Source organism: Rhea pennata, chromosome 26, assembly GCF_028389875.1.
Source record: "Rhea pennata isolate bPtePen1 chromosome 26, bPtePen1.pri, whole genome shotgun sequence".
Taxonomy (NCBI): Eukaryota; Metazoa; Chordata; class Aves; order Rheiformes; family Rheidae; genus Rhea; species Rhea pennata.
The window spans coordinates 9599-18827 of NC_084688.1; positions in this window are offsets into that span (position 1 = coordinate 9599).

Below are 9229 nucleotides of genomic sequence, written 5' to 3' on the forward strand. Positions count from 1 at the left end.
CGCTCCTCATCTACAAGTACAAAGCAAGAATTGATCCAGAAACCATAGCACAACACCACCCCATTTCCAACAACAAACCCCTAGATCACCTTCTAAGACCATGCCCCTTTCTTCCTCCATCTCCCTTCAGCCCACTGGGAATGCTGCTCTGCACCTGAATCTAAGAGTGGATATGCCTCTCACTTCCTTCATCTCCCTTGGGCACATGGGCCGCTGCAGCATATCTGCAAAACAGCATAAAGGGGAGCGCACGGGCTGGCAGATCAATGTTCTGAGCCATCCCTGCCACACTCTACATCCTACCATTCCTAACACCCACAGGCAAGGCAGCTCCAGCCCCAAACAGACAGACACAAACACAAAGCAGAGTCCTACACAAAAAGAAACACACACACACACACAACTTTGCTAGCCAGAAAGTCCTACAATGCCACAGCTGTGCAGCTCTGATGCTCTGGACAAGTCCACAAAAGAGTCAAATACCAGCGTCCATGATGCAAAGGTGCCAACAAAGGCAGGAGAGTTGATGCCAAAGCAGCCAGCCACGGAAGACCCCAAGCTGTGGCTGTACAGGGAAGAGAACCCTGAAAGGGTGCCAGTAAGATGCAAAACAAGAGCGGTCCCAGAAGATGAGAGCTGACAAGGCCTCGATGACGACCGCAGAAATGATTGGCCGCAAATGACCGGGATGCAAAGCTGGAGTGACTGACCGCCCCTTTTAGTTGGCCGCACAGAATGAGACAGGATCCCTTGGCAGGATGTTGATGAGTCGCGCCAGGCAAAAGACAATGGATGCCTATCACTCTACTGCTGCACAGTGTGGGCCGTGCTCCTTGAGCACAAAGAACAAGAGTGACATCAAGACCTGAGAAAAAAGGTATCACAGCTACACACAACACAGACACAAGCTGCAGCTGCCCTGCCTAGTGCACCCTCGCTTTCTCCCGTACACCCTCTGCTGCACTTGCCTCACACAGGAATCACCAGAAGAACCCTCCACACTACACTGAATGTCAGTGTGCACATATACACCCCCCACACACTCTTTGCCCCTCAATTTCGTTTTTGGAGTACTGTGAGTCACCGTCTGTCCTCACGAGTCATCCTCGATAATGGCCGCGTCCTCTCCAATCTTCCTTCAGTCGCCACGTTCGCCTTCGTCTCTTGCCAAACTGGAGCACGAGCGGTCACCCCTGTGCCGGTCGGCTCCGGCCTCTTCTGCGATGGCACCCTCCCCGCAATAGTTAAAATTGCTCTGTTCACCTGCACCGCACCAATTCTACGCTCCATCGTGGCTGTGAGAACACCCATGGCACCTGGAAAAACCGAGACAACAAAAGTACTCTTCTGCTAGGCGGCATCGACTTAGCTCTAGAACTGTCACACCATTATACTCACCCATTCTACCTAATCTCAAACACTCAAACATTCCTGGGAAAAGCCCACACAGTACCTCGAAAAGAAAAAAATAAATTACTGACCAGCAGCCTGGCATTACCCGACCGGACAGGGGAACTCCAGCCTGACAAGTTCCCCCTCTCACCTGCTCAGCCTTCTTGTTGCCGCTCACGTTCTCCTCTCCACAACTTCCTGCAAAACCTGCAAAACCAGAGAAAAGACTAGACCTGGAGGTGATGCCAAAAACCACACCCCATCTGCAACCATACCTCACTATAACACTTACCTGCTCCGCTTGCCCATCCTGACCGCCAGGCTATGGGTTGCCATGCCAAGGCATGCCACACACCTGTAAAATCAGAACAGCGGTGGGCAACGGGGACGGCGCCAACAAGACGACGGCTCTATACTAGGTTCCGCATCCTCTCTCGGACTGACGCTCACCTCGCCACGCTCCTCCCAGGAGAGAGGGACCCTCACTGCACATTGTTCCGCACCTACAAGCACAAAGCAAAAATTAACAAGGGAACCGTTGACCACACCGCTCTCCTTCCAAAAACAACTCTAGCTCATCTTCTTATAGCACAACCCTTTCTTCCTCCATCTCTCTTCAGCCCGCTGGGAAAGCTGCCGCATATCTGCAAAAAATCAAAGCAGAGCGCAAGGAGGCCGATCGATTGCCGCTCCGGTCCATCACTGACACGCTCTACACACTACCGTTGCTAACACCCACACGCAAGGCAGCTCCAGCACTAAACAGACAGATAAGAAACATTAGACACAAACATGCAGGAAAGCCCTACACAAAAAGAACTACTCCCACACGTAAGATGCTGTGGGTTAGAAAGCTCTACAACATCACAATTGCACAGCTCTGATGCTCTGCACAAGACCAGAAAGGAACCAAGTGCCACCACTTCTGGTGGCGAGAGCTCTGGCAAAGCCAGAAAGATCGACGCGAGAAAGGTCAGCGAGAAAGATCCGATGCGGCGTTGACGCAGGGAAGAAAACCCTGAAAGGACGCCACAAAGACGCAAAAAAAGAGCGGCCGATGATGCCTCGACGATGGCAAAGATGATTGGCTGCAAACGGCTACGACGCAAAGCTGGAGTGACGGACGGCCCCTTTTAGCTGGCCACACGGAATGAGAGGCGATCTGTCGCCGAGACGCCGATGAGTCACACCAGGCAAAAGATGACGGATGCCTACCGCGCTACTGCTGCGCAGTGTGGATCATGCTCCTTGAGCGCAAAGGACAAAAGCAACATCAAGACCTGAACAAAAGGTAGCAGAGCTAAAACACACAACACAAACTACACACGAACATAGACATAGGCTGGAGCTGCCCTGACTAGCTCACTCTCGCTTCCTCCCATCCACCCTCCGCCGCACCTGCCTCACACACAGCGCGCACCAGAAGAGCCCTCCACACTGCATTGAATGTCAGCAGGCACACACAGGCAGCCAAGACACCCCAACGCTCTTTGCCCCTCAACTTAGCTTTTGGAGTTCTCGGGGTCACTATCTGTACTGAAGAAACATCCGCAATGGCAGCCGCACGCTCTCCGATCTTCCTTCGGTCGCCACATTCACCTTCATCGCCTGCCAAATCGGAACACGAGCGGTCGCCCCCGTGCCGGTCGGCTCCAGCCTCGTCCGCGAGAGCTTCCTCCGCCCAAGCGCCGTGCGTGCGCCGCTCGCCCGTGCCACGCCGATTCCGAGCTCCTGCAACTTCTCTGCGGTGATATCCACGGTACCTGGAAAACCAACGCGACAAACTTACTGTGCTGCCAGGCAGCCCCGGAACAACTGAAACACCGGTACAATCACCTGTTCTGCCTCACCGGAAATGCTCAGCCATTTCTTGGAAGGGCCGCACAGTACCTGAAAAAACAGAGCGGGCGGCCCCTAAAGCCAGAGTAAGGGTCAGAAGCAGAGCCGCGAAACTGTACGCGGCAGTGCGTTCGGGGGCACAAATGTAAGAAAGCCGCTGGAAGGCAACGCTGCAAATCGCTTGCTGCTCGCCCAGGGAAGTCCAGCAGTTTCTTCCTGCTCAGCCCTAATGCTTCGGTAGGAAAAGAGGGGAGTTGATTAGCTATATGTAGGTTGATTTTTGAGCTCTTGAAGCACATATGCTTACATATGTGGGGGTTGTGTTTCCAATGAGATGACTACATCTCTCATTGTACTACGGTGGTAGGGAGGAAGGGTGCTTCCTTCTCTCTTCATATAAAGTCTACACTCTTCTACAAGTCTACATACTACAAAAATCTCAAACAGTATCTCCCTGACAGGGCTGACAATATTTCTGAGGAGCAGCAAAACATCCAGCAAGTAAGCTGTCAGACTAGCTGATGAGAGCAACAGCTCACACAGATCTGAATTACTGGAGATGCTACACAACACACCGCCACCTAGGCTGTCAAAGAAGGAGAAAATGCTTTTTGAGAACCTCTGCTGTCTCCTTTTGTCCGCAGTCCAAGAGAAGAGCAAATAATTTCTCAGGTCTCATCATCTGGGAAGAACCCAGTGATGAAGTTGGGACCCTTCCACAATAAACACAGAAACACCAGAACCCAATAATGACACTTAACAGAAGATATACCTGGAGACCTGGAAGTCCTTTTCCACCGCTGAACGCCCCATACCGAAACACTGACTGGAGAGAAAAAATGCGGGGTACGAGGGGTTTTCTGTCGTACTTGCGTCTCTGCATTCGGCCGTCCCGTTGCTCTTATGTTAAGGCGTGACCCTTGCTATACTAAATGCAGCAATAAATTTTGCAGGCGGTTTTATTTCCTCAAATGCTGTTATTTACAGCATTTGTTATTTTAAGGCAATTCCAGAGCATCACTCCCATGAGAGAGCAAAGCCAGAATGATCTCCCTGGGCTGAGAGCCTGCCTTTATGTAACGCTAGGCCTGCCCACTGCCCTACCCACAAGCCCTTGGAAGGGGTGGAGCAAAGCAGTGGAAGCCATAAATACATAGGGCTGGGCAGAAGCAGGTCTTTCTCTTCTGCTCAGACTGCAAACTATGGAAAGGATCAGCAGACCATTTTGACAGAAAGAGTTATCTACTCTGCTACTGAGACTTCATCTACTATTTCTATAATACCAGGAGGTATGTTGTTAAACTTCTTTTTACTCTAACTAGCACAAGTCTTTGCATTCAAAACTAGAAACCGGTTCTGCTTATGCTTTGGAAGAAAATGACAACATTCCACGTAACCTTTAAAGGGAATATCATACCACAATCAATTGGTTCAGACCTGCATACAATTCAGCTGTTCGGGCAGGACACCATTTCCTATAGGGCAAACCGAGATACCGCAATAAACTCTTGGAATAAGTCTGCTTCTATAAGGTGACTGCTTCCCAAGAGGGGTGTTTCCTGTGTAGTACCTAGAGTAATTAAGAAAATGCAGTTGCTAGGTGGGATAGGTAGGTCCCCAGGGGAATACTAGCTCTGTATCTCAAAGTGGAGGACTCGCAGAAAACAAGAAAGGTACTAACAGGGCTGCAGAACCAACACAGCGCTTTAGGGCGCAACAAAGGCTTCAGAATGAGGTCCTGAAGGGACTATAGGAGTCCTACAAGGGTGAAAAGGCCAAAACATAACTTGGGCACAAAAAGAAGGCTGAAATAATAGTCCAGACTAAAATAAAGGGATTCCTAAGGGCTCTGCAGGGCCAACAGAGGTGCACGTGGCACAGTAAAGCTCTGAAGAAGAATCCAGAGCACATTAAACATCTCTTATAGATACTAGAGAACAACTAAAAAAAACCCCAAAAAGTCCAACCAAGGCCACCCAAAGGGTTCAGAGGAGAAAAGGGGGCTCAGGCAGCTGAATGAAAAAAAAGAAAAAAGGGATTAGGGCATAAGAAAAAGCTCAGGAACAGTTTTGAGAACACTGCAGAAATCCTAAAGAAGCTAGAGTGCCAAAAGACAGCTCTAGGGAGGATGGAAGGCCAAAAGACTCCACAGTGCACTAGAGAGCTCCTAACAGACCTGCATGGCTAAAAATGACTCTGGGGCACAAGGAAGATAGCTGGAGGGCTACTGAGGAGACTAGACAATTCCTAAGGTGGCTAGAGAGTCAGAGAGAATCTCTGGAGCACAGTAAGCATCCCAGGAAGCGTCCAGAGCAGACCAGAGCTCGTAAGGGGACTAGATGGCCAAAAATTAAGAACTTGCTAACAAGAGAGACTTCTAGAGGTATTCTAAGGGCACAGAAGAGGTTTTATGAGATATATAGGGCCAAAGGCCTCAGGAGCCCATTTGAACAACTGGAGGGGTTTTAAGCAACTTTGAGGGCCAGAAGACAGCTCTGGGGCACGAAAAGGGCCTTTAAAGGGAAGAGTTTTTGAAGGGTTTCCAGGGGAGTAGCATGGTGCTAAGGGGGAGCCTACGCAGTCAACGCAGGTCTGCGGGCAGGAAACAAAAGGCCGAAAGAGGAGGCCAAAGCAGAGCGGTAGGCTGCTAAAAGAGCTGGAGCGCTAAGAGGGCTCTAGGGCGGCAGGAGCGCTCGAGAGGGATTCTGAGGGGACTGCGGGATCCGGGGAGGGGGAGGGCCAGACAACAGCTCTGGCAAACAATGAAGGAAAGCAACTAGTCTAAAGGGTACGACGACGGTTCAAAAGGGGCCTACATAGCCAAACAAATGACTCTAGGGAATAAAGAAGAAACCTGGATGGGCTATCAGAAAATTACATGCTTTCTAATGGGATTCCAGAGGGCCAGAAGACACATCAAGACCACAAGGAAGGCTGAGACATCCAGAGGAAACTAGGAGTGCTAAGCAATCTACATGGCAAAAAGAATTACTCTAGGGAACAAGGAAGATAGCTGGAGGAGTTCTGAGGAGACTAGAGGGTTCCAAAGTGTTGGGGTGGGGCGGGGGAGAACTCTGGGGCACACAGCTGAAAGGGTAATCCAGGGTACACTAGAAGGATGCTAAGGGGTCTAGAGGGCCAACAGAGGTCTGCAGGTGTAAAATAAAAGGCCAAAAGAGGTCGCTAAACCGGAGGAGAGTGCTACTAAAGGGGCTGCGCTGGCAACCAGAGGGCTCCAAGGGGATTCTGAGGGGACTGCAAGGTGCTAATGGGTGTAAAGGACCAGAAGAGAGCTCTAGGGCAGAAGAAAGGTTGAAAGAATAGTCCAGAGTGCACTATAGAGATCCTAAGCCATCCAGAGGGCCAAAACAGAGACTTTCAGGAACAAGGAGGGAATCTGAAGGGGTTTTGAGAAGACTAGGTGGTCCTGAAAGGGTCCAGAAAGGCAGAAGACTGCTCTTGAGCCCCATTCTGTCCAAAAGAGGTGTCCAGAGAGCACGAGAGGGGTCCTTGGGGCTCTAGAGGGCCAAGAGAAGACTCTGGGGCACCACAGAGGCCAAAAGAGTGGTCCGGAGCAGAGCAGCGTCACACAGGGTTGTGGAGGACCAAAGAAGTGCTCTGGGTTGGAATAAAGGCCTTCAGAGAGGCTCTGAGGGGACTCAAGGTGTGCTAGAGAGGCTGGAGGAGGAAAAGACAGCTGTGGGGTACAAGGAAGGCTGCAAGAATAGTCCGGAGAGCACGAGAGGGATGCTAAGGGGTCTAGAAGGCCACAGAGGTCAGCAGATGGAAAGTAGAAGGCTTAACCGGGGCAGTAGGCTGCTAAAGGCTGCTGGAGCACCAACTGAGGGCTGCAGGGCAAGGAGGAGGGCACCTGGGGGATCCTAAAGGGACAAGAGGGAGGCTAATGGGTCTACAGGGTGCCAAGACAAACCTCTGGGGCAGAAGAAAAGCTAAAAGAGTATTCTGGAGTGTGCTACAGGATGCAAAGATGACTCTGGAGAAGAAGGAGGCTTTCTGAGACTAGAGAGTTCCTAAACTGCCTGGGCGGGGAGGCCAGAAGACAGCTCTGGGGCATGCCAAAGGCTGAAAGGATAGTCCAGGTGGACGAGAGCGGAGCTAAGGGGTCTAGAGGGCCAGCAGAGCTCAGGAGATGGAAAATAAAAGGCCGAAGGAGCAGGCCAAAGCAGAGCGGCGGGCCGCTAAAGGGACTGGACTGGCAACCAGAAAGCTCTAGGGCAGGAAGAAGATCTCTTGGGGGATTCTGAAGCGACTGCAGGGGTGCTAATGGGTGTAGGGGGCCAGAAGAGAGGTCAGCGCCGGAAGAAAGGAGTGTCACACAGAGGTCTAGAGGATCAAAGGAGTGCTCTGGGGCAGAATAAAGGCCTGCAGAGGGACTCTGAAGGGAGTAGAGGGGTGCTAAAGCTGCTGGAGGGACAAAAGATAGCTGTGAGGCACAAGGAGGGCTGTGAGAGTAATGCAAAGTGCGCGAGAGGGGTGCTAAGGGGTCTGGAAGGCCAGCAGAGCTCAGCAGATGGAAAATAAAAGGCCAAAGGAGCAGGGCAAAGCAGAGAAGTGGGCTGCTAAAGCGGGCTGGAGCCCTTAATCATGTTATCTGGTATGCAAGGAACCGATAGACACACAGGATTGAAATATTTGTTTATTATATTTCTGTGCAGAGATAGGTGCTAAGTGGTAGATCCACAAAGCTAGCGCACCTTCTCCTTTCCTCATTCTTTATTTATATATACACTTTTCAGGGAGTACTTTACACATGTTTTTCTATTAGTTACAGTTTTATCATATCATGTGTTAACTCCTTGCTTGCACTTTAACATTCCTATTAATTAGCACAAAAAGCTCAGAAGGTGGTAACATGATTACTATATCATTATCATGTCATTCTGATCTCATTGATTTAGGGGAGTAATTTAATATGTTAATAAGTATTAATGAACTTATAGATTACTGGGTTATTCTACTGTCTTTGTTTTGCCAACTCTTCACATTGTTCAAAGTGTTGTTTCCTTGATGTTATTCAGCTGGAACTGTTCGTCCTTCACATTACTGTGGTACAATAGCCTCTCTCCCTTGTCCTTCAGTCTTGCAGGGTTTCCACAGCAGCGTTCCAGGAACAAGACTACAACTTCGAGCATGCGCTGCAGACAAAAATGGCCTCCCAAAAGCCCGGTACCGAAAGACCGAAAGACCGGAAGACTACTGCTCCCGGCATGCCGCGCAAAACAACATGTCCGCCCGGAAGCCCGGTGCCGGAAGACTACTGCTCCCGGCATGCCGCGCAAAACAACATGTCCGCCCGGAAGCCCGGTGCCGGAAGACTACTGCTCCCGGCATGCCGCGCAAAACAACATGTCCGCCCGGAAGCCCGGTGCCGGAAGACTACTGCTCCCGGCATGCCGCGCAAAACAACATGTCCGCCCGGAAGCCCGGTGCCGGAAGACTACTGCTCCCGGCATGCCGCGCAAAACAACATGTCCGCCCGGAAGCCCGGTGCCGGAAGACTACTGCTCCCGGCATGCCGCGCAAAACAACATGTCCGCCCGGAAGCCCGGTGCCGGAAGACTACTGCTCCCGGCATGCCGCGCAAAACAACATGTCCGCCCGGAAGCCCGGTGCCGGAAGACTACTGCTCCCGGCATGCCGCGCAAAACAACATGTCCGCCCGGAAGCCCGGTGCCGGAAGACTACTGCTCCCGGCATGCCGCGCAAAACAACATGTCCGCCCGGAAGCCCAGTGCCGGAAGACTACTGCTCCCGGCATGCCGCGCAAAACAACATGTCCGCCCGGAAGCCCAGTGCCGGAAGACTACGGCTCCTATTTCCGGTATGCTGGGGGGGGGTGGGGCGGGGGGCTGCAGCGCTCGGTGGTGTCTGCACCTACGGCACTTCTGTTCTGGCCTGCCCCCTCTCTGCTCCCCCCTCGCTCCCGAGGGCCGGAAACCACCACACAGCCCAGACTGCAGCCTTGCAATCTCCAGCA